At 37.7% G+C, this 27,000-nt stretch overlaps 1 protein-coding gene across 3 annotated transcripts in view; it reads left to right on the top strand.

The window, feature by feature from the left end:
* Positions 1 to 27,000, top strand: part of SLC9A3 (solute carrier family 9 member A3) — a 135,355-nt gene that overhangs the window by 33,825 nt on the left and 74,530 nt on the right. The window contains exon 1 of one of the 3 annotated variants that reach the window (XM_072605310.1): positions 13,158 to 13,366. The exons of the other annotated variants lie outside the window; for them this stretch is intronic. The gene's annotated coding sequence lies outside the window, so the exon portion shown is untranslated. Of the gene's footprint in view, positions 1 to 13,157; positions 13,367 to 27,000 lie in introns of those variants that run through there. 3 annotated transcript variants of the gene reach the window in all.

Below are 27,000 nucleotides of genomic sequence, written 5' to 3'. Positions count from 1 at the left end.
TTTCACTGTATAGTCAGATCGAAATTATTTTGTCTTCATTGTGTTCATTTTTGGAAAATTCTGTTCCCATTGACATTTATAAGTATTCTAATTATTCTTCTTATAGTCTATTTAAAGCTAATTCCCTGAAAAAAGAGGGTGAAAGGAGTCTCCTCTAGGTCCTAACATTTTCTTCTTGAGCTGACAGTCCAGGAGTGACCACCAATCACCGACACTTTTTATACTATTCTAAGAGAATATGTGTGTTCCAGAAAGAATTCTGTGAAGTATGTGGGGGAATAGCTTTGCCAAGTATTTTTCTTATAGTGGATATTTAATAAATCTATATTGAATTGAATCCTCATTTGCTACAGCATTCAGAAGATACAGGAGTTGAATACTTATAACCACATTACGCTATAGTGTCAGAGATATTCCTGCTAAGAGATAAATGTTTCAAATAGTTCAGAAAATCTATGATTTCATTGGGGTGGCCGTGTACCCCTTCTGACAATGCAAGTGGCAGCCCCTTTGAGTCTTGATAGGCAGTTCTCATGAGTTATGCTAAAATGAATCATCACTTTGAGGCCAGCTTTCTGATGATGCTATTTCTGTTCAATCATGTCCAATTTCATGACCCTATTTGGGGTTTTCTTGGCAAAGAAAACCATTTCCTTCTCCAGTTCATTTTACAGAGGAAGAAACTGAAGCAAACAGGGTTAGGTGACTTGCCCAGGGTCACATAGCTATTACGTTTCTGAGGCCAGATTTGAACTCAGGAAGGTGAGTCTTCCTGACTCCAGGCCCAGCACTCTTTCCACTGCCACCTGGCTACCCAGATAGAAATTTGGGAGAGGCAGGAATGATGATGATGATGATGCCACCTTACATTTATAAAGACTAAAGACATAATGAAGCAAGTGAAGGGTCCTAAAACTTCAGCTTGTTTTTGTCTTCATGGTCTGACATTCATGAAATGTAGCTCCCATTCTAGGCATTTAGGTGTTTGGGTATAAACACTAGGTGTTTACAGAATGAACACTATCATTTGATAACACAAAATCAATCTCTTTTAAAATCTTTCCTTTAACAAACTATTTTTCTGTCACTGTTAAAACTGAGTTTGTTCATTTGTTTTGTAACATTGATCATCACACCACCACTATCTAATATTTGCAAGTAAAGGTATATTCAGATTTTAATGGTTATAAACTTTGTGTGTAGCAGGTAACTAGGTGGTTCATTGGAGAGAGGGCTGGGCCTGGATTCAGGAAGACTGAAGTTCAAATCTGGCCTCAAACACTTACTAGTGGCGTGACTCTGGGCTAGTTGCTTAACTTCTATTTGTCTTATTCCTCTGAAGAAGGAAGCAGCAAACCAGTCCAGTATCTTTGCCAAGAAAATCCCTGGGACAGTTCTTGGCGTGCTATGGTCCATAGGATCATAAAGAGTTGGACATGACTGAATGACTGAGCAACAACAATCTTTGTTTACAAGGATGTTTTACATTCATTTTGGTGACATATTATTGATTCTTTCTAGGATTACCTGTTGTTTTATACTTATGATATTGAGGTCTTTTTTTTCTTTATTTGGATAATATTTCTGGAATTGCCTTTGTGACATCTTTTTAAAAGATAGATAACCATTAATTGGGAATAGCCCAGTGTTGTTGATGACTCCAGAGAAAGAAGCTAGGCCCTGTATTCACTCAGACAAGGATATAATTGGATAACATCAATATTATGTTATGTGATGCAGTGAATAGACCACCAGGCCCAGAGTCAGGAAAACTAATCTTCTTAAGTTCAATTCCAGCCTTAGACAATCACTTGCTGTGTGATTCTGGGCAAGTCACTTAACCCCATTTGCCTCAGTTTTCTTATCTGTAACATGAGCTGGGGAAGGAAATGGCAAAACATTCTGGTATCTTTGCCCCAAAAAAAACCCAAATGGGATCAGGAAGAGTCAGACACAATTAAAAAATGACTGAACTGAATCTAAATGATATTGAATAAAGTATATACACAGAGATACAAGTCTGACTACATACATAGCAATTCTAAGAATTATGAATAACTTTACACATAGTGGGCTCTTAATATGTACTTGTTGAATTAAATTGACTTTTGTGGTAGGAGGCAAGCTATACAGTGGAGCTAGTTTTGTGCTTTAGACTTGGCCTTGCAGTAGCAAAGAATGATAACAATCTGTTGTCAGAGTCCTTTACTCATTAACTCATTAATCACAGCAGCATTCCTGTGAGCAGAGACACCCTTAGCAGTGAGATGAGTCAGGTATTTGTAACCAGGACTTGTACTTTGGGGAACTGCTGTGAAGTCCCAGAGGAGCCTGGTGTGAAGTACATCTTGCTCCAGGCCATCCTACAATAAAGACTGCCTGGAGGTGACCCTGCACTTGAGGCATTTTACATAAGCTGGCAATGTGCAAGAAGGGAGGGTTGGCAACAGGCAACTGCCTTCTTCCCGGATGGCATCCTGATTTGCATACTTGGCTGGTCACCCAGAGAGAAGAAGGAATGGGGTCTGCCAATATTTTCTTTCTTGGGACCAAATGCCTCTTAATGCCCACAGGCCAAGGTGATTAGCCCTGTTTTAAAAAGAGGAAAACTGATGCATAGAAACTTATATATCCAGTTAATGGAAGAGCCAAGAGAAGAATTCAGATTGCCAGTCAGATCACCAAATTGTGTAAGATACCAAATGTGCCTAAAGAAGGAAATTATTTGTTTAGTGAGAAAACATCTTTCAACTTATTTACCTAGCTGTACACCTGATCCTCACATTTATGCAAGAAAGGAGAAAAACTAACCAGAATTTTTTTTGTTTCAGTATTCTCATTCTACACCTAAACTGTGTCCTGCATTCCCAGGTACTTCCACTATTCCTTGCACCTCCTTTAGTGAGACATTGGGGAAGCTGCCTTTTCTCTTGCCAGTGGACTCTCCACTTTGGGGATTATCTACAGTGAATTGTTAATCTTGATCCAGCTCTTCCAAGTGTGTTCTCAGGTCCAGTAGACTAATTTTCACATTAGCCAGAGCAATGTATGATTCAGAAAGTAAACTGAATGCCCAAAAGCAAAACGTATCCCCAAAGCAAAGGTTAATGATTTTTAAAATTACCTGATACTTTGACTTATATGCCACTTGTGCCTGCCATTTGCGCAAATAATTCAAAGTTGAATATAAGAACTTTTACTGCAATAAATTTGGATTTATTGGTGTTCATTCAAGAGGGCAGAGGATCATAAATATTTTAGAGGTTTTCCTTCCACTAATGGTCACTCCTCCAAACTAATTTTCTACGGCTTTTAAAAACTGCTCATGTAAGCCTAGTTCTGCTTACCAGGAGTGATATTAGTATCTTTCCTAAAGAAGGATAATGGTGGAGTCCCAATCACAACCTGTCACTGTCCAATTCTATCTTTAATCTAGATTAACAATGGGATTTCAGATCAGCTTCTTATGACACGTTCACTCTAGTGCCAAGTTAAACTATTTTCAACTTAAATAGACTTCATATAGCTCACAATGCATAACTGTGCTAAGTTAAAGTTAAACCATGACTGAGTGTCTGCTGTGCTCTGTGGGGAACAAGGTCCTCCTTGCTTTGTAATGTACAACAAGCATAATCAAATCATATTTATTAAGCGCCCTCTGGAACAAGTTGCATTAGATTAACTAAATTCCAGCTCTTAGGGACAGTATGGTCCATTGGTTAAAGCACTGGCTTCAAAATGAAAAGTTTGCCAGGTGATGTTCTTTCTCCTACTTCCCACACCTTTCTCTTCCTCAGACTTCAGTGATTTCTTGTATGATTTAGTGTCGAGCAAGTACTTTAGCCACTTTAGTGAAGTATTGCCAAGCAATATCAGTATTCGTTGTTTCTCTCATTATCAGTACCATGGTCAAGGGAAGCCCTAGGGGAAGTGAAGTCCCTAATGAATACTAGACTACTGACCCTCTTCTTACTGCCTAAAATTCTTCCTCTTCATTAGGACTTTACATCTTTATCTTTAGTCTCTAACCTATCCTTTAAAACATAAATGAAAAAAGAAAAATAAAGCACAAATGCTGAGAATATTACCACCACCACCACTCCTCAGCCATTCTAAATCTTTTATGTCATCTCATTTTTAAAGTAATAAGCTGATCAATTGTTTCCAGAGAAAGAATCATTTTCTGTGCCAAGTCTTACATATATAACTCTTGTTCTCACTACCATTTTACCTCAAGAAATCTATTTTATGCCTACCCATTAAAAACATGTAGCACTGATATCACAACTTCCTTTTTATGCTATATTTACCTATCCAAAATTAAAATAAAAATCAATGACCCATTACAAAATTACATGGGCCTATTTTGTCACTCCCATAAAATGTTGATGCTCGAGAAGCTTCTAATGAGTCTTCTGATTGCCTTCTTACATGAATCAGGTTGACTCTTTTAAAAGTCCATTATCCTTTATTCTTCTCTTCAAGATCAACATTGTCATATTTTTGTTTTTGATTGACTTCAAATTATAGGATATCAGCCTTTACCTTTTACATATTTCAGTCTTTCAAAATCTTATTGTTGAACCTGGCACTGTCGTTTTCCTGTTGTAAACATTTGGCAAATAATCCATTCCTTCTGAGGATCTCGCCCTTTCTCTGTTCTAATCTCTTGTGATTTCAATAGTACTTCCCATATAATCACATTCTTTTTTTTCTTTCTCTGTATTACCCATAGAAAAATACAATCTTATAATTCTCTTTTAGTTTTAGTAGATTCACAGAACGCCTGCCATCACCTTGGGTAAGTACAGCATTTTGTTGTTGTTCAGTCATGTCAGTCACGTTCAACTCTTCGTGACCCCATTTTGGGGTCAGAATACTTGGCAGATACTTCTCTAAAGTTTACCACTTCCTTCTCCAGCTCATAGGGGTTAAGTGACTTTTCTAGGGTCACATAGCTAATAAGAATCTGAGGCCAGATTTGAATTCATGAAGATGAGTCTTCCTGATTCCAGGCCTGGCACTGTATCCACTACACCATTTCCCAAATAATCTTACTTTTGCATCGACCTAGTCTTTTCACTCTTTAGCAGCTTCCTATTGCCTACTGAGTAAATTTCAAGTTTCCTTGTCTGTGCCCTTCCACAATATGACAGTACTCTTTATTTCCATCCTCATCTCGTTACTCTTTTCTGTGTAATCTCCATTCCAACCAAATTGGACTATCAGCTGTACAAATCAAACCTGCATGTTTTTGTTCATGCCATTCCTTGCACTTAAGATGTGTCCTTCTTTTTTTTTTTTTACTGAATTTCCACCTTATGTCATATAAAGTTTGACATAGTTGTGACATTCTCTGTGAAGCCTTCCTTGCTCCCCCCAGTTAGTAAACTAACAACCCCATCACATGCCAGTATATTTTATAACTCTCTAATGAACTTATCATGTAATTTTTGTCTATTAGGAATTATCTGTTTATACATTATCTAAACTTAACTCTCTGAATGCTGAACCTATTATTCCTGTACACAATAGGAGCTGAATGTATGCTTATTGAATGGGTAAATGAACTGGCATAATATTGGTTGACTTTTAATTTCAATCTTATATTCTTTTTCTTGATGAAGACTATCTATATTTTCATATTGGACCATTTTTCTTCATTATCGGGCTTTTTTCCCTGGCTTGTAGTATGTACTTAGTAAAACTTGCTGTTTGGTTGGTTTTTGTAAATTTCTCTTCTTCCAAAGAAAAAAAAAAGATATAGAGGCAGGGGAGAATTAATGGGGAGAGAACAAAGCAACTGCAGGGCAGTTTTTCTATGTTATTTTAAATAATAATTTCCAAGGTCCAGTATTATATTTTGTTTTGGTGTGGATAGATAATCTGTTTGTCATATTAAATAAACAGAATTCTTGCATTTCTCATGTGGGATTCCATTTGCCTTCTGGGAAAAAAAATGTCAGCATCAAGTTAAAAGTTTCTCCTTAACTCCCTAGGTCTGGAGTTAGTTAATTAGTTAGTTAGCTAAGGAGTTAATCCACCTTGTGAAAACCTGTAATATGTAAGGTTAATGGCTTTCCTGAACTTGGCATTTTAAAACATAAATCACTCTTCTCATTTTGTCAGCTTCATTCCCTGGATCAGTCTAATGGTTAATTTCATTCCCTGGGGTTTGACAGACCTAAACTTAAGTTGTCTTCTTTCTCTCCTGAACCTTGACTACTGATAAGAATAAGTATGGCAGTCATACCAGGAGCTCCTTCAGTAATTCAGGGCCTTAAGGGAGGGAACCCCTTCAACTCAACCTAAGACAACTTCTGGGGACACTGGATTTGAGGGAAGAGTCCTTTCTGCAATGTTTTGCCTAAGGAAATAAAAATTTAGAGTGCCATCGAGCATTTACTTACATTATATGCCTGGCATTGTTCTTAGTTTAAAATTCATTAAATGAATGAAGAAATAAATAAATAAACCATTTGCTCTTTCTATTTATCTGTAGCTCTGGATAACAAGAAAACTGAAGTTCATCTTCAGCTAAGCACAAATCCCCCTAGTTTACATTAACAAAAATAAAGTGACAAGCCATCTTTGCATACAGTTATTTTGCAAATGGAACAAAGCCAGTGAGTTCTTTGGGCAAACTCAGTCTAGCAAACTTCTGAAGTTTGGCATTAAACTTCCAACATAAATAATGATGCACATAACCAAAGTTGGAGACCTGTTTTGTTCTAAAGGCCACTAGAAGGGCTGAGTAAGTCTAACCCCAGGAAAGGGAGCGATAGAGGAGGAAGAAGAGTAGGGACAGAGAAATAGAGGAAGAGATGTATAGGGTGAGCAGTGGGAGCAGAAAGAAGGTTAGAAAGAATATAAGAAACAAAAATCTAGGAAGCTGATCACATTTTTCTAAATTTAGCCTGATTTAGCAAGTGGACTGAAATCACACATGGGTGATGTGAGAGCTCCTTGAACAGACACTGAGGGCTTTGGTTTTGGTTTCTCACTGTGTTTTAGGATCATGGGATTAGGAACTAAATTTAATATTATTCAGTTCAATAATCATTTCTTGGTGCTGATGGAGATACAAAGCCTGTGACATTTTGCTTTTTCTTGACACTGATAATTATAATAGGAAATAATATATGATGATGTATCATAGTGTGGGGTATGGAGCTGGTGCAGTGTAATGAATGGAGAGTTTCCCTGAGTCAAAGTCCTGCCTCTGACACACAATGGCTGGGTGAACATGGGCAAGTCACTTGACCTGTACTTACCTTCAGGAATGTCCTAAGTTGCAGAGAAGTTGGTGGATCTGTGTTGTTAGAGGGATGAAGTTTCAGGTCTGGATAAATCAGCAGCAGCCACAAAACAAAACAAAACAAAATACATCCTTATAGGTGGATGGGAGAGGTACACCAAATGCTAAGTGAAATTTGGTAGAATAGTCATTATGAAGAAGATCATTGGAGTTGGGTTTCAAAGGATAGGGAGGAAATAAATAGGGAGAGAATGCAGGAAAACATCACAAACTTAACAGGCTCTGCAAATATTAGTCACAAATCAGAGAGCAATCTTTAGGCAGGTAAAATATGGAAAAGATTGTAGAGCAGTCTTTCCTTCCCCTTTCTCCCAGGACGAGAGGAATTGCTATCAGGAAGAGCCATTCTAAGATTAATCTGTGCACACAGAAAAGATAAGTGAGCATTAGAGTTTATGGGACTTTTTGGCATCACTTGTAAAGGTTGGTATCTTACTATCAACTGTACCTGAGATATTGCTATTTTTTTCACTTCTAATTGCATATGAAAAGCTGCTGACTTTCAAGCACCTAATATTGTTTAGAACCATATCTGGTGGCATGCCTACACATGCTTCAGCAGATCTGCTTTTGTGCTTTTAAAACATTTGGTTTTTAAAGGCACAAACTGGGGTTTACAAAACACAAATTTGACAAAGAAAGAATGTTCCCGTATTGGAAAGTACCAAGCCAGATTTGAACAGTGAAAAGACTGGTCACTAATTAAGTTAAACTAAATTAAATTTAAAGCTGGCAGAAGTGGCTACCGCCATTGCTAGATCACCATCCACCCTTATTGCTGAGTCAATATCCATGTCTTATTTGGGTACAGCATGGCAATCAAATCAATTCTACCACTGCTTCTGAAAGGGGTTTGTCACTGGATTCCCCTAAGGCTTTGCTCATGATCCCTGTGACTTCCCAAACCAAAACAACTCTTTCTTGGCCACTATCTTTTATAAGTGTCTCCTCCTACTAGAAAGTTCTTTGACGACAAGGACTCCCTTGCTTTTGTATTTATAGCCTCTGAACTCAACATGCAGCTTGCCACCAAGGCAGGGTTTAATAAATACTTTTCATCCATTCATCTGTTCATTCATTCACCATGTCTTTCCTAACTACCCTCTATCTCAGTCTAGCAAAAAAGCAGATTTTGCTGAATCCTGCCCAAAACTTAAAAAACCCAACTCCTCCAGCCTTCCCTCATGGGTCCTGTTTTCCAACTCTTGCACTGTGTTGGTTGCTGTTCTCTGGACCTCTTCCAGTTCCTCCATATTATTCTTCTTTTACCACTTCCCTTCTCTCTAATCTGATATTGACCCACTCTACTAATCTATTGAAACTCATCTGACTCACAGGCATTTTGTGAACTTTTCCTGTGACTTTCATCTTCAGGGAACTTTTTCGCTTCACTGCCTTGCATGTAATAAAGGTTCAGTAAATGTTTGTTGAAAGACTGAATGAATGTATTCCAAGCATTTACTTCCTTTAATAAATTTCTATATGTATGGGCCATTCTCATTTCTTACTCCATTGTTAGGTATTAACAGTTTCCTATGACTGTTTCCTGACCAGTATCAGCCTTTGACTTTTATCTAGTTTGTTCCCTCTGCTTTAAAATGGCAATATTTAAATGCCTCAGTTCTCCAGGGACACTAGCCAGAGCCATCAATGAGTCTTGGGGAATGGGGAATCACTCTCACCCCTTAAAAACAGAATCCATAGGAATATAATATATCACTGATGCACAAAATTGCAAGGAGAGATGGTGTGGTCCAGGCAAAATTGCCAAAGTCTCTGAAGCAGACGCTGATTTTTCTCAGAAACAGGAAAAGAAAATATAGAAAATTGATTCATCTGTGTGTGGTGGAAGAGGATTGAAGGGAAAGGAAAGGCCAATACCTAGAGAGCTGATTAAAGCATCGTGCTGAACTCATAAGGAGGACCAAATCCAATGTCCATAAAACTGCTCCAGGAAAAGAGAAAAAACCACTTATCCAAAGTTACTCCATTTGTCAATGGACTTACAGTTTCAATAATCATGACATCGTAAGTTTCTAAGAACTAGTCTAGGAACTATCTCTTCTATTTAAGACCATGAATCCTTCAAAGAATGACCTTTTAGTTGCTAACTCATCTTATGCAGTTATTTATAACCACTTGTTATAAAACACTTTGTCCTTTTACAACACCCTGTAAACATTAAAAATAAACAATCATAATCATGTCTTCCTGTAATATCTCAAAGTAACAATAAGTTACAAAGTCCTGAGTTTAAGGAAATAGTAGTACTATGACCCACATGATTGTGTGTACAGCAATTAAACGTGCTTATGAACGGGTTAGATTTACAACGGTCTTGAAACATTGGCCAAACATTTTATCTGTACAAAAGATATCTTTTAAAAAAATAGTCCTGGTGGATTCTTGTTCACGATATAATGTGAAGTTTACTTAGACTGATGTTTGACCTGCTCCTGTTTTATTTTTTCCTGAAAACGCATTGTTTACACAATCATTATAGTTTATTAAAGAATATTTTTTCACCAAATGAAATACTTCTGCCAAGCAATGGTTTCTAGATAAAGTCAGAATGTAGCCATGCTGCTTTTTCCCACTTCTTAAAGTTTTCATATGCATATATGAAAACTTTGAGTTTATATAGGTATATACTTTATATATACAACTTTATATTATATAGTTTTATCTATACAACTTTATACGTATATATAAGTATATACTTTGAGATGTGTATGCATAATATAGTTTACTTCCATGTTCTCTAAAGTTAATATCTTAAAAAGAAATTTTATTGGTTTTCCTTCTTGTGGTGTGATCTGAATAAAATCCATTTACGTATGTGGGATGTATTTTCTTTGTTCAGTAAACTGAAGAAGTTGTACCATCTCCTAGGTCTCTTAAGGGTCTTGAAGTTCTATTTTGTAAATACATGAAGAGCATTTAGAACCACATTTTTTTCTCTGCATGAGACTGTGTTTTTTTCTACATGATGAAGTCAGAAGAAACTCATTCTGTTCCCCCCATTCTCTTCAAGAGCTGAAGACAGGCTGGCTAGAGGTAACCCTCCAAAGCAAAAGATGATGTTTGGAGAAAAAGTCTTGATTTTAATGATGTCAAGTCTGTGATAATACCTAGGGGTCAGGAAGCCTAGGTATTAGCCTAGGCACTACCACTGATTTCTTGTGTGACCCTGAGTAAGTCACTTAACTTCTCTGGTCTTCATTTCTCTTGTCTATAAAATAAGGGTATTGAGGTGCCCTAGGTGGACTATAGCAGAGATGTTTGGGGACAGATTAGCCTTTTGCCACCCCAGTCTTGGCTTTACCTGCAGTCAAGCTTTCCAGGAGATAGTTTTTATCCTTGAGCTGAAAACCTGCATATGCCTGCTATGTTGGGACTTTAAAAAAAGTGGGTCAGAGCTTTATGAAGGCCTTAAGCCTTTCTCCCAGCCTCCAGTTCTGTAGCACCAGATGCCTATTAAATTTTTTCAACTGGATATCCTGGACACAGATGCTCCAAAAGTCTCTGTGCTGTTTAGAGCTCTAATGACTTAAAACTGTATATAGTTGGTTCCATGTTTGCATGTTAGATTGTGAATTCCTTGGAGTAGGGACCGTGTTTTGCCTTTCCTTTTATCCCCAACATTTAACACAGTGCTTACTATATAGTAGGCACTTAAATATTTTTTGACTGACTAGCTGATTGAAACTCCCCGAAGACTTCAGGAATACCATGTGTCTATGGCTGTATATAATTCATTTTAGAAAACATGTTTATATGTATGTATGTATATACATGCTTGCTAAAACTGACATTTGCATATGTACATATATGATTATATAGAGACATATATAGACATTTTTATTGTTGGTCATTGGTTTAATTCATGTCCAACTCTTCATGACCCATTTGGGGTTTTCTTGGCAAAGATACTGGAGTGGTTTACCATTTCCTTCTCCAGTTCATTTTACAGATGAGGCAACTGAGGCAGACAAGGTTAAGTGACTTGCCCAGAGTCACACAACCAGTAAGTGACTGAGGCTGGATTTGAACTCAGGTCTTATTTTTTCCCTTTCCAGTTATTAAAGCACATGAAAAAAACCGCTTTTAAGTTTTGTTATATGTGCATGGTAGGCAGGATAAGCTGGAAAAAATGTTTTTTAAAGACAGTGATAAGAAGAGACGAATAAAACCCCATTTTCTTGAAGATTATTCAATGGGGTCTCCATAGAAAAGGTTCTCTTATAACTTGAATGACAGTCCACCTGACAATCATTGCATTGCTTAGGAAATAATCATAAATATGATTGTGCATTAAACCCATAACGAATCTCTCAACAGTTATTCCTTTTGGTGTGAATTTCAATTCTGCAAATGAAACACAGGAATTTTAAGATATAATGAAGAAAGCTTTCTTGGCTCTCTCTATCTCAAACTAGTGCTAACCAGATAGTGTGAGTTTTATGCTGAATCAAAAGTTCTTTTTTCAGTTTTACTGCTTTTCTCTTCACCGCAGATAAACCTATTGTGTGTACTTTCTGTAGTGGACTCTGGAAGTTTAATTTGCCTCATCTGTTTACTGGAAAGCTATAATTAGAAAGGGAAGTGAAGCCAGTCCAGACAACCGTAACCTTGTTCTGTGATGACACTGTTCAAATCCTCTAATTGATTATCTCTGAAATGGCTTTCTAATCTACATACAGAAAACATTTTGATGTGCAACTTACTTCATTGGAGAAATTATTTTTAAAGACTGTGCTGAAGGGAATGGGAGCATCAGATTCTTGCAAAGTATTTAGGAGAGGGCAGGCTGATGTGGCAGCTGTAGACTGCTAAATTGCTTCAATTGCCAGTGAGACCACATTGCATTTTTATTATATCCCTGGCATAGGAGTATATCCATGATAAATGTCAGTGCCTCAGAATCTTGTAACTGTATGTAAGTGTGCATATGTGTACACACACACATTCTCACACATATGTGTGTGGTAACTGAAAAATTCATGAATGACATGCATGTCTCCATATGATTAGGCAAAGAAACTGACTATAGACAGACTTGGTCCACTGCTGACTAATCAGAGTTCCTTACCTTAGCTGCTCCCTCTGTGGTGGTCAGAGGCCATCAGATGCTTATAGGGATTCAGTTTTAAATCCTTTTAGAAAGTCTTTCTTGCAAAATATGACTGGTCTAAAAGCAAATTTGAGTGTTGTAATGATAGGGGGAAAAAGTTGTGTAAATAGTGGTTGGCATTTAGAAAACTAAAAAGAAGTTGAGAATCTCAGAGAAGCGCACAAAACATCTAAAATGGGGTTTTATTTGATCATCCTTCACAATCCAGGCAGCTCTGTCACTAGTGGCTTGCTCTTAAGCACATTCAGTTCTCAGTTAAGAGAAGCAGGACTTTTTCACCACAAAGAGGGAGGGATTCTGCTCCTCACAGCTGGGAGGGAAGAGTCCTCAGCCCTGTTTCTCATTCACTTAACCTCTGCATGCCTTAATGCGTTCATCTGTAAAATTTCTACTAGGGCAAGGAAGTTTAGAAATTTCATTAGATAATATTTGCAAAAGTCTAAAAGGTGACAGCGGAATGCTTGTTCTTTCAGCATTGGGCTTTGGATTTTGATACATTCAAAAAAACTCTAGTGCAGTCAACACTTATTAAGTACCTGTTATAAGTGAGTTACTGTGATGGGTGCTAGGGATTTAAAAACAGATTCAATGCAAGCCTGACTTTCAAGAAACACAGAGTAATGAGAGAAGCGGGGGATGTGTATCAGACACATGCACATGCGCATGCACACACACACACACACACACACACACACACACACACACACACACACACACACACCAAAAAACTATGTGATCAGAGAAAAGAGGATGTCTGTAATGTGCTATGAGAAACTTGAGGATTGAGAAGAGCCAGAGAAAGCTTCTTTGTGGAGGTGATCACTTAGAAGAAGGGAGTTACTTCAAAAGATGGAGATGGGGAAAAGGGAAAATTCGCTTCAGGCAAAGGGGATAATGGAAGCAAAGCCATAAAGGTGAGAGAAGTATGGTTAGATGTAGAAATATGTTTAACATGATTGCACATGTATAACCTATATCAGATTACTTGCTGTCTTGGGGAGGGGGAAGGGAGAGAGGGAGAGGGAAAAATTTGAAAACTTTGAAATCTTATAAAACTGAATGTTGAAAACTATCTGTACATGTAATTGGAAAAAATAAAATACTGATTATAAAAAGAGGTAGGATTAGAACAGGGACAGAGAGTAAGCCAGTTTGGCTGAAATTTAGGAGTAAGACTGGGGAGTAACCATGAAGTCTGGAGAGATCAGTGACTCTTCATTCCCTAATAAAAAAACCCAGAAGCTTTTCATCCTGTCCTTGAAGACTTCCTAAAATCTGGGCTGGATTTACCACTCTAAGTAAATAAGGAGGTTGTAGCAGGAGTGTAAAGGAAGGAGCAGACACAAGAAATAGAATGGAAGTAGAAATGAAGGCTTGGCAGCTAATCAGACGACATTGAGGGAGAGGAAAACGCATACAGCTAAGAGCGTAAGCCTGGTTGACCAAGGATGGCCAGGTCAGCAGTGAAATGAAGATAGGGGAAAGGGCAAATTGAGGGGGAGGGAAGTTGCAGGCAGGAATTCCATTTTGAATTGTTGAAATAAGTGAATACTTTAGATCTGTGTTGCACCCTCCTATTGAGAATAATGCGTTATGCTGGTCAGTTAGGGTTGGGTTTGGTTCTGGTTGGTTTTGTTCTCTCTGTGACCATGGCCTGTATCCTAATTCAACGAACTGTTTCTCAAGTGTCCTGTAAGTCACAAGGGGAAAGTGGGAAGAAGAGTGTGGTTAAGTACAAAGCCACTAGAGGAATTATTAATGGACCAATGCCATAATATTTGCATAAAAGAACACTGATTAGACTGTAAACTGGAAGCAGAGCTGTGGCTTATTTATCTTCATGCTCTCTACAATGCTAAGCATAATGCTCTGCACAGGCAGGAAACTCAAGGACACCCGGAGATTTGTGATTTCAACATCATTTTAGGACCTCACTTGGGTTTCCTATTTACTATCTGAAAAAGCATAAAATGCCAGTATGGACTCTCAATGTGTTTTTCTAGCCAGCTCTTTACTGATGTGTTTAGTTGTATTTAATTTGTAAAGGTTTGCCCATGTTAAAGTAAAACCAAAGGATTTACTGTGCTATTTAATTTAAGTGGATTCAGCTAAATCTTCAAATTAGCTCAAAAGATCATTGAAGGCCAAAAGGGATTTTTTTTTTTTTTACATACATATAAGTGGGTCAGAGACTCTCCCAATCTATGCTTAATGTCTCTGAAGGACGGTTTATTTTGTAATGGCAGAGCAGCTGATATGCTTTACGGGAACCTGAGGCAACCATTCTAACCCAAAAACCAGAGTGCTCTCGCTATTACTAGCCTGTGAAACTGCAGTCAGCTATTGCTGACCTTTAACATCAGTTAGAAAGGTTTGTAATTAGAGTTAAATGCTTTTGTTATCCTGTAGTTACTATAATGCAGCTGTACCATTTTGTGCTTAATTAGCTGTAACTCTTTCAGGACTCTTGCAATAAGTTACTGGCTGTTTTGGATGCCACTTAAATAATGTGTCATCACTCAAAAGGTATGCCAGCCCCAGCTGCAGAAAAATCCTGAAGTCTTGACTTTCTCCATTATTGAATTGCTACAAAATATTTCTGTCATTATTTTTTTAATTCTTTGCCTTTGTCAATTTATCAGACTCCTTGATCTACACTCCCTCTGATATACTGTTGACGTTAAATTATTTGGTTATGGAAGCTGGTCTCTTTTTGTAACAGTTTTGTGTTAAATTTAGGTCATTGCAGAATATCATAACACAGAACCTCTTTGTTAACACAACTCATTTTTACCTGAATTTGAATTCACTGTAGGTCAAATCATGGCCTGAAAAGGAGCAACTAAAATACCATATAGAAGTTGATTCACAAAGTTAATTCATAAAATGGATGTTAATTCTATCCCTTTTAGTGTTATAAAAAGATTTCATTATTCCTTGTTTCTCATCCTACTAGCTTGACATTTTGGGGAACCCTAGAAATTGAAGCACCCTGAATTTAACAAGTACTCAATAATTATCTAATAATTGAATGAATAAATAAATAAAATAGACCTTTGGAATTTTATTATGGAACATTTTACAGTCACCACTTGTAAAGGTTAATAGAAGATTGATTGGTTGGCCCACTTACCCTTTGATTTATTGACACTTTCTAAATACACCTCAGTTTTAGTGCTTCAGACCCTGTCCAGATAAGTCTGTCTGTCCGTCTGTCTGTCTCTCTCTCTCTCTCAAACACATACTCTCTACACACAGATACACACATTTATGTATGTGTATACACATACACATCTCATAAATGAGGGACCTGACATTCTATCTCAAAACTGTTATTTTTTTTACCCAGATTGCCTTTTGGGAGCTCAATGGATACATCTCTGTTGAGATAATCTGAATCTACTGATAAAAATGGCATCTTCATGACATTACTATCAGTACTCATGTTTCCATGACCCAAATAATTACAGTTATTTTCAGTGAAGGAGAATTAGCCCACAGATTCACATAACAACTTTGAAATGTTAGGCTGTCCAGAAAGAGAAAGAATATCTGGAATTGTATTATAGTGATGAGGGAAGGGGACCACATGAAGATGTGGGTAAGTGAATGGAACAGGTAGTACATTAGAAAATGATTTAACCCCAAAGAAGCCAAGGATCCCTTGGGCCTGCCATGCTTTTCCTCAGTGCTTGCTCCTCTTAAAATCCCCATCTTCCCTCCAGATTCAGCGTAAATGCTGTCTTGAACAAGAGGCTTCCCAAGTTGCCACAGTTGCTGCTGTCTTCCCTCTGAGGCTATCCACCATCTACTCTGCATATTTCTCTTATGTACCTTGTATGGACATGTTGTCTCTGCCATTGGGATGCAAGCTTCTTGGGAGCAATAGCTATTTCATTTTTGTCTTTGAATCTCCAAAGTATATCAGTGCCTAGCACTAAAAAGTGATTAAGGGAGGCTGAGTGAATGGATGATATAAGACATGAATCATAACCCAGGACCATTGGTTTTTCCTTTCATCTCCTTTTCCCCCCTTTTCCAGAATGCTACCCTTCCCTTTATTTTTCCACTAGTCCCCACTCTCAGTTTCTGTTCTGCCCTTCCTTTCTTAGTTTTTGCAAAGGATTTCCTCTATGAAATAGCAAGCATTGTGGTTAAGACAGGTTTAATTTATAAGTAGGCCATGAGGCATCTCCACTGAATTCTATCTTTCCATTTCTAAAAAGTCATCTCTAGCACTCCCAGTCATAGAAATTACCCTAAACTGCTTCAAGATCAATGAAAGAAGAGTTCATTAACTTGTATAGAAAAGATGTTTCTTGGTACTAGAAGGCACAGACTTGGCAACCACTGTTCTGGATCAGTCACATTATTATAAAGTAATATGATGTTCATGAAAAATAGATTGTGAGGTACAATAGACATTACCATTGGCGTAAAGAGGATAAAATAGAAATTTCAAAGCTCGAATCTTTGTACCTCAACTCCTGTTCCAACTAGCAGGCTCCACTATCCCTTGGGGCTAAGATTTGGAAACTGTAGGGTACATCAAATAGGAACCTTAACTTATTGACCTTACTCTGTCTATTATACTTTTAATTGTTTAGCCACAAGTAAATTGCAATTTAAATTCAGCAAAGTCTTTGATTTAATTAACTCATTACAATTCAGTGAACATTTTGAATGGTGATCATGAAGAATGGTAGTCGGGATTGGATCAAACTAGAATCAGGTTGGATTGAAAAGCTTCTAAAATGGATTGTATACCAACCAACTACCTGAAAAGCCCCATAAAGTCAGAGCTACTTGATTATCTATGTTGACTAGTGGGAACTGATGCATTTACTCAACCTAGGCTCTCTCATATGCCTACTTCTTTGCGTTGGTACTGTATATAGGGCCTCCATTCACCATCTGATCTCAAGAAATTCTTTGCTTCTTGAGGTTTTTTTTTTACTAGAAACCTCCATAAATCTTGGTCAAAACAGTTCAAAACTCTGGCTTTAGTTTCCTCATCTTTAAAGGGGGTTTTACCGCATGATCTTAACTTTTCGTTAAAAAAAAAAATCTGATTCTAATTCAGGTCTTCTAAAGTCAAGTTTTCTAATTAGGGTTTCACTTTATCAGTGAATGAGGACTTTGAACACTAAATCCAACTCCATTCCAAGGATATTTACCAGCAATGCTCTTATAAACTGCTGCTATTGTCAGCATCATCTGGAAGAATGCCCTGGTCCTCACACCATGGGGAAGTCCCTGGGTTGCTACAGGGCATTGGGTTGCAGAAGGGATCATCTGCTGCCTCCACGTTTGCTCTCTACCCTTGTTACATTTTGACCCTAGTCTCCTCCACATTTTGGTAAATGTTGGTACCGTGTCATGACACTGCCAAAAAAGGGGGATTCACTAAAGAAAAAAAAATGAAGCCTAATTTAAATGCGTTGCAAACACAATAGCAACAACAATCATGACTTCGTTTATTTGCCAAGTTTATTACTGAAGTAAAATACTGGAGGTTAAATGATCTGGGATTATCTCTTTTCCTTCCAAAACTACTTCCCTACTCTGGAGAGAATACTAAGTGTGCTCCACTCTTTATCACCTATGTGTGTGAAAGGGATGGAGCAGGAGATTCATGATTTCTATAAACACTAATAGTTAACTAACTTCTTCCTTCAATTTATTTATTTTTAGTTTTGAACATACACTTCCATAAGTTTTCAATTTTCTCCCCCTCCCACTGCCCTTCCTCCCCAAGATGGCATGCAATCTGATACAGGTTCTACACATATGTTCCTATTAAACACATTTTTGCATCAGTCATGTTGCATGTAAGCATTATCATGAATGGGAGAAACCATGAGAAAGAAAAAAATGAAAGAAAGCAAAGAAGAAAATAGTCTGCTTCGTTCTACATTCCAACTCCATAGTTCTTCCTCTGAATGTAGATGGCATTTTCCATCATGAGTCCTTTGTCAATGTCCTTGTATTGCTGAAAAGGCCTAAGTCTATCAAAATCAGTCCTCACACACTATGGCTGTTTCTGTGAACAATGTTCTCCTGCTTCTGCTCACTTCACTCAGCATCAGTTCATCTAAGTCTTTCCAGGATTTTCTGAAGTCCGCCTGTTCATCATTTATCATTTCTTTTAGCACAATAGTATCTCATTACATTCATATACCACAACTTCTTCAGCCATTCCTCAATTGATGGACATGCCCTCAATTTCCAGTTCTTGGCCACCACAAAAAGAGCATATTTTTGTACATGTGGGTCCTTTTCCCATTTTTATGATCTTTTTGAGATATAATCCTAGAAGCGGTATTACTGGATCAAAGGGTATGCACATTTTTGTAGCCCTTTGGGCATAGTTCCAAATTGCTCTCCAGAATTCTTGGATCAGGTCACAGATCCACCAACAATGAATTAGAGTTCCAACTTTCCCACATCTTCTCCAATATTTATCCTTTTCCTGTTTTGTCATGTTAGCCAATCTGATAGGTGTGATGTGGTACCTCACAGTTGTTTTGATTTGCGTCTCTCTAATCAATAGTGATTTAGGGCATTTTTTCATTTGACTATAGATAGCTTCAATTTCTTCCTCTGAAAACTGCCTATTCATATGCTTTGGCCATTTATCAGTTGGGGAATGAGTTGTATTCTTGTAAATTTGACTCGGTTCTCTATATATTTTAGAAATGAGACCTTTATCATAAACACTAATTGTAAAAAAATTTTCCTTCCTGCTTACCTCCTAATCTTGGTTTCATTGGCTTTGTTTGTGGAATATTTTTTTCAATTTAATATAATCAAAATTATCCGTTTTGCATTTCTTAATGTTCTCTATCTCATAGTTGGTCATAAATTCCTCCATTCTACATAAATCTGACAGATAAACTCTTCCTTGTTCCCCTAGTTTATTTATAGTATCAGCCTTCACACCTAAATCATTTACCCATTTGGACTTTATTTTGGTATACGATGTCAGACATTCGTCTACGCTCTGTTTCTGCCATACTATTTTCCATTTTTCCCAGCAGTTTTTGTCAAATAGTGAGTTCTGATCCCAGAAGCTGGAGTCTTTGGGTTTATCGGACAGTAGATTGCTATAATCATTGACTACTGTGTTTTGTGTACCCAACCTATTCCACTGATCCACCCCTCTTTATTTAATCTTTTAACTTATTGCTTCTCCATTAGTCCTTTGAGTTCTCTTTCTCGTCTTCCCCACTGTACTTTAATTAAAATTAATTATTTAAATTCCACTGAGAAAGTGATAAGTCAATCATAGTACACATACACATACATACATACATGTATACATATGCATATACTCACACACATATTTATGTGTATGTATATTATATGCAAATTCTCACTGAGTAGGGAGTTAAATCATTTCTTTTATGGGTTTTTAGAGTCTTGTGAGCAAGGGATACACTTTAAAGTTAGTTTGGCAGCCACCAACCTATCCATTATTTCAACTTAGTGAGGCTTTATGATACATAGCTTCATCTGATAACATATTGAAAAGAACTTTGAGTTTCTCAGGGGAGGGAGGGAAGCACACCAAAAAATTGGAGTGCAAAGTTTTGTTATTATTATTGTTTTTAAAGATAAAGCATAATTTCCCTGAACCCTTCTCAAGTATAAACTTTTATAATTGCCAAAAGATAAATTCCTAATTATTATACATCTTTCTGTAAATCACCAACTGGACGCTGAAAAGCCTAGTACCAAGAGTGACAATGCCTAAAGTTCTATGACTGTGTGAGTCATATTGAGCAAATACAAAAGATCCAGGCACCTTACTAGCAGCTTAGCATGAGAAAACCATAAAACCTTTAGAGATTTATGCTTGTAATTCTAAGTGACCAAAGATTTTGCATTTGTTAACCCGTAGAGCAAATCTTATGAGAACATGATGCTTCTTTCAATCACTGGAAGATTTCATCTTCCAGCAAGAACTACAGTCACTCCTTTCTCAGGGCTAGAGTTTATCTTTAGGAATGAAGAATATGTTATGTTTGGCAACCAACTTATTAGGACCCAGTCCTGATATGGAGTAGAATGAGAAAACCACCTATACTCAACAATAATTTTTTAAGCACCAACTATGTACAAGACACTACACTGAGCTAGGCACTGTGGAAACAAAGAAAACAAGGCCTAAAGAAGCTTATTTTCTACCTGGGGGAGGGAAAGAGTATAAAAAATTCACACAGATAAATACATTTTTTATAATTTGAGAAGGGAGAAAACACTGACCATCAGGGAAGTTAGGAAAGGCTTCCCATAGGTAATGGGACATGAGCTCACCTTGAACAGAATCAGGAATTCTCTGAGGCCCACGCAAGAAGGGAACGCATTTCTATGCATGGGACACAGCCTTACAAAGGCATAGAGATGGAATTTAGAATGACAGATTCAAGGAACAGAATAGGCCAGTTTGGCTGAGGCACAGATAGCATGAAGAAGAGCCGCATGAAACCCAGAAAGGTGGGCTGCAGCCAACTTGTGAAGGCCTTTAAATGCTAAGCAGAGAAATGTGTAGTTTCTCCTAGAAGCAATTAGAAGTCTGGTGCAGAAAAAAGACATGGTCAGATTCATGCTTGAGCAAGATCATTTTGGAAGCCCTGTAAAGAATGGATTGCAAAAGAGAAAAACCAGAAGCAGAGGGACAAATTGGGAGGTTTTTGTAATACAGCCTGAACTAGGATGTCTGCCACATGAGTGGAGAGAAGGGAATGGATGGATGAATGCAAGATATATTCTAAAGAGAGAAATCACTAAGACATTGTAACTGATTGAATATGGGCAAATGAATGAGATAGAAAAATAAAGATGAATCTGAGAGTGTGAACCTAGTACCCTGATCTGAAACAAAGAAGTTTAGAGGCAGGATGAGTTTAATGGGGGAAGATAAGTCCTTTTATTTATTTATTTATTTTTGATAGATTGAGCTTGAGATGTTTGCAGGATATCCAGTTACTGATGCAGGACATCACACAGGTTCATCACAAAGAACTTGGCTAAATAGAGAAATCTGGGAGCCCTGTGCATAGAGATGATCATTTAACCCATAAGAACTGATGAAGTCACCAAGAGATGAGATTCAGAGAGTGGACTCAGGGCAGAGTTTTAAGGGATGTTTATGGTCAAACTTTGGGACATGGGTGATGATACAGCAAAGGAGACTAAGAAGAAGTGGTCAGATAGGGAAAAGGAGAATCAAGAGAGAGCAGTGTCATGAAAACTCAAGGAGGAGAAGGGATCTGGGAGAGAAAGGATGACTGACAATCTCAAATTCCGTAAAGCAACTTGAAAAATAGCAGAATTTCTGTATAAGGAGTCAAGAAATGGCTTTTAGAATAAAGAAGAGGCATAGTCAATATTTATTCAATACTGCTTAGTACTAAATACTCCTATGGGTTAGGAAAGAAATAGAAATTTTCTCTGTTATACTAATTGGGGAAATAGTATCACATGTAACTGAAGAAATTTTTAGAAAGTATCTTACCAATAATTATAAGTGAATGAATACAGTACCTGAAAACTAGTACTGATATCTTACCTCCAGTCTCTCCTACTTTCCATTCTCCACACAGATGCCAAATTGATGTGGTTTTTTTTTTAAATCTGACCATGTAACTCCCCTGCTCAAGGAACTTCAGTGGCTCCCTCTTGTCTCTATAATAAAATACATAGGAGGACCTGAGTTCAAATCTCACCTCGGACACTTGACACTTACTAGCTGTGTGACCTTGGGCAAGTCACTTAACCCCAACTGCCTCATCCTAGGTCATCTCCAGTCATCCTGGTGAATATCTGGTCACTGGATTCAGATAGTTCTGGAGGAGAAGTGAGACTGGTGACCTGCAAAACCCTCCCTCACTCAAAAAAAACCAAAGTCAAGTACAAGTCATGTCATTACTTCTCTGATGGCATGGTCTTCTTCGACAATGGACGAACACACACATGATAAAATACGGACTCTTCTGTTGGTCTTTTAAAGCTCATCCCAATCTGGCTCCTGACTACCTTGCCAGGGTTATTTTTACATTGTTTCCACTTACACACACTATGCTTCAGGTAAAACAGTCTGCCCTCTGTTTCCTATAACCTTATATTGCCTCTCCCTATGCCCTTACAGACAATGCTCTTTACTTGTAATTCACTTTCTTTCTACCTTTGCACCTTAGGATCCCATACACAAAAAGCTTGACTGAGAAAACCAACTCTTACATGAGTCCCACCCAGTTCACCTCATTGCTTCACCTAGAAATTTACTCTGTATATATTTTGTATTAAACTGTCTGGGGTTTTTTTTTGTGTGTGTCCTTTTCCAATAGAAAGCAAGACCCTTGAGAGAAAAAACTGTTTTGAACTCCCTGTATGTAGCAGAGTGTTTGGCATAATATTTTTAATAAATATTGGTTGAATGAATGAATGAAATTCCATCCAGCAGAATAACGTCAGCTACAATGGGGCTAACCTCTGGAATTAAGCTCTGCAAAATTGAGAATTTTCCTAAAAAATTAAGTTTCCAAGTGTTCTGAATGTCAGGAGATAACAACAACAAGACATTTGAACCTCGAAGTAACAAGGTGATGGCTTGGTAGCCAGGCTTTATTATCCCTTTTCTACACATGAGGAAGGGAGGCCCAAGGCACAGACTGATTAAACAACTCCATAGCCACTGCCCAGAACACAGGTTGAGTTTAAACGATAAGGTAGTTTTCTAAGTAAGAACAAAAAAGTTACTTTTGTTGAACTATCACCATAATTGAAATTAAAGTGTTATGATTAATTAGATAATTATTGTAGTCAATTCTTCTTTAGGTAATATCAACTTTGTCTGTAAGTTACTGCAATCTGAAAGATTCTGTAGAAAATTGCTGTATTTGAAGTCAGAGGACTAAGGTTAGAATCCTGGGTCTATTTCTAACTAACTTTGACCTGGATGCAAATAATTTAATCTCTCTGGGCCTTAGTTTCCTCATCTATAAAAGGAGAGAGTTGGACCACATAGCCTCAGAAGTTCCTTCCAGCTCTAAATACATGATTCCATGAGGTCCTTAAAGAATCACCTTAATTCTTGAAGCTTTGAAACAGTAATCTATTGTGTTGTTTTAACTATCATCATCTGCATCTTGGAGCTAATGGAGCTTCTAGGTAAATTAATAATTCCTTGGTCTTGTCCACTGGTGGTCTTCTCGTGTCAGAGTAGGAGGGCATCACTATATGAGTTGTTAGCTCTAGCAGGCATCATACCATCATGAGAACCAAAGTTACCCATGAGTAAACCTGGTGATTTTACAAACACTTCGCCTTCAGAGCACATTTCAGCCAAAAAACACTAAGAGTTTTTACAAATAATTCAGTATCTTTATTTCAAAGAGTGTGTTTGTCCTTCATTGTCGAAGAAGACCATGCCATCAGAGAAATGATGACATGACTTGCACTTGACTTTGTTTTGAGTGAGGGAGGGCTGTGCAGGTCACCAGCCTCACTTCTCCTCCAGAGCCACCTGAATCCAGTGACCAGATATTCATCAGGATGACTGGAGATGACCCAGGATGAGGCAATTAGGGTTAAGTGACTTGCCCAAGAGAGTGTCAAGTGTCTGAAGTGAGATTTGAACTCAGGTCCTCCTGACTCCTGCACTGGTGTGCTATCCACTGCACCTCCTAGCTGCCCCATTTCAAAGAGTGGGTGACTTTTGTTTGGCAGGAACCTGCAATATTTCTCAGTTGGCTACTATTGAGATTGATCAGTCCTGATGTGCTTATATAAATTTGTTTCTGCTGGTAGATTCTGGTGTCTTCAAATGTGTGTAGAAGGCGAGCATTTACGAGAAAATTGTTGTGTAGGGCATGGTCTGGGTGAAATTCTGAGGAAAACTCAAATTCAATGAATAATAATAACAATGCCAAAAATACAAATTACTTACCATCGTTAAAATATGGTGGTGCTATTTCTTTTTTGTGGCCTTTTAGACTTTTGTTGCCTTAAAAATTCCATTTTGCTGGGAAACCATATTCTACCCGGTCTTTCTTGACATGGTTGGGTTTTTTTTTCTACTTTAAACAGTTTCTAAATAAAATTCTATATTTCAAAGGGCAGATGAAGTACTCAAGGTCACATACCCAGAGAAGATCCCAGGTTACCTGATTATCAGTGCTATAATCTTACTGGAGTAGATCTCAACTATAGCCTTCCCTGGGACATATCTTCCCAAGTGAAGAACGATGGGAGATATAGAAGCAGAAATTTTGGAACTGTACGATCCTTCCTAGCCCAGGGTCTCTATGTCATGTGAAAATTCTCCAAGGCTATGCCAGGGAAGAGGAAGCTTTGGCAGGTCCCATTAATCTGGGAAGGCTTTGAATGCTGAGTAAGCCACACTATCCTCTAATACCTAGCTTAGCTAGTAATAATAATAGTCAACATTTATATAGTACCATAAGTTTTGCAAAGCACTTCACATATCTTAATTTATTTGCTCCTCATAACAATCTCATGAAGAAGGTGCTATTGTTATTCCTGTTGTACCGATGAGGAAACCGAGGCTGAAAGATGTTGACAACTGGTAAGTGTCTGAGGCAGGATTTGAACTCATGACTTCTTACTCCTGAGCCCTGTCTCTATCCATTGTTCCACCTCCATGCTAAAGTTTGAAGAGGCTCATCACTGGAAGATTGTCTACTGGGTAGTGATTTTTATTTTGGCTGTAGCAACTCATAAAACCCTCATCCAGGCATGAAAGGATTGTACTCTGCATATGTGCAGTGACTTCCCATGCAGATAAAATCAGAGTTCTTCTGAAGCACTTAAGGTCAAAGTTGAAACAGCCCCACAGGGGAAGAAAATGGATCCTTTCTGTATTGTAACCAATTTCAAAGGGAGAACCCGGGGCAAGAACATCCTCAACTTACCTCATTTGGGGTCATTGCTTTATTTCAACAAGTTTTCAATACAGAGCCCATAGTTCAGCCCCATCAAAAGAAGCTTTAGGATAAATTCAAACTCAGTTAAAACTCCTCCAAGATCCATCTCCAATATTCCAATTTCCAACTCAGGCTTAGATAGACTCATCAGTTAGAGGATACTAGATTTGGAAGAGATTGTAATCTTGCAAGTATAATTACCAAATCAAACAAGTGAAATATAACATGGATAAATATAAAGTTTTATATTTGGGTTCTAAAGGTCAGCTTCTTAAATGCAGGATAAGAAAGGCATGAAGAAATTAAATTCCTAGCAACTTTCCTATGAGAAAGATTTCAGAGTTTTGTTGCAGTTGAGTCATTTCAGTCTGATTTTTCACAACCCCATTTGGGGTTTTCTTGACAAAGATACTAGAGTGGTTTGCCATTTCCTTCTCCATCTCATTTTACAGATGAGGAAACTGAGGCAACGAAGATTAAGGGACTTGCCTAGGATCACACAACTTAGTGTCTGAGGCCAGATTTGAACTTCGACAGATGAATCTTCCTGACTTCCTGACTCCAGGTTCAGCATTCTATCCACTCTATCCACTGTGCTACCTTAGCTGCCCTATAGGAGTTTTAGTCAACCATAAATTCAGTATGGGTTAACATTGTGCTGTGGCAGCCAAAAAGCTAATGGTATCCTAAGCTAAATTAATAAAAACACAACATTCTAATGAAGGAAGTCATAACACCATTATTCTCTGTCCTGCTTGGGCCCCATTTGGAATATTGTGGTCAATTTAGGGTACTACGTTTTTAAAAAGATATTTTAAAGATACATATCTTTAAAAGATATATATTTAAAAATATAAAGGTCTTTTAAAAGATTTAAAATATATAGATATCTTTGAGGGCATATCCAGAAAAGGATAAGTAGGATGGAGAGTGGGACATGCAACAAATGGCTGAAGACGCTGAGAATATTTAGCTTGTAGAAGACTTGGAGGGGCTGTGATTGTTTTCGAGTATTTGAAGGACAGTCACATGAGTGGTTAGAGGTGCTCTAGAAACTCAGTCTAATGGGGGAGACTACATACAAACAACTATATAAAAACAAGATATTTACAGGGTGAAATGGAGATAATGTCCAAGAGAAGGCTCTACCATTGAGAGGAACTGGGAGAAAGTTTTTGCAGAAGGTGGGATTTTAGCTGAGTCTTGAAAGGAGTCAGTGAAGCCGGGGATAAAGAGGAAAGAAAGAAATCTGGGCATGGAGGACAACCAGGGGAAATTCCCAGTCTTGTGCCAAGCAAACAGTCAGAAGCCCAATGTCATTGGATTATGAAGTATATGGAGGGGAATGAGGTATAAGAAGATTGGAAAGGGAGCAGAGGTGGGTAGAGGAGGGTATAAAGGACTTTAAAAGTCAGAAGCAGCTCTTCTGTTTCCTGGGGCAGGAAATGCCATGGGTACTGAAAGTTAGATTAAAATCAGTAGACATGTGGACTGAAAATACATATTCCATATTCTGGAGGCTTACAAAAGGATTTACCTATATTTCCCTGTACTTTGTATATTCCATTAAATTTTACAAAATAATCTCTGCCATTAAG

This window comes from Notamacropus eugenii, chromosome 4, assembly GCF_028372415.1.
Source record: "Notamacropus eugenii isolate mMacEug1 chromosome 4, mMacEug1.pri_v2, whole genome shotgun sequence".
In the NCBI taxonomy this organism is placed as follows: Eukaryota; Metazoa; Chordata; class Mammalia; order Diprotodontia; family Macropodidae; genus Notamacropus; species Notamacropus eugenii.
Note: the sequence above shows the minus strand (reverse complement) of the source record. Positions and strands in the feature narration are given on the sequence as shown.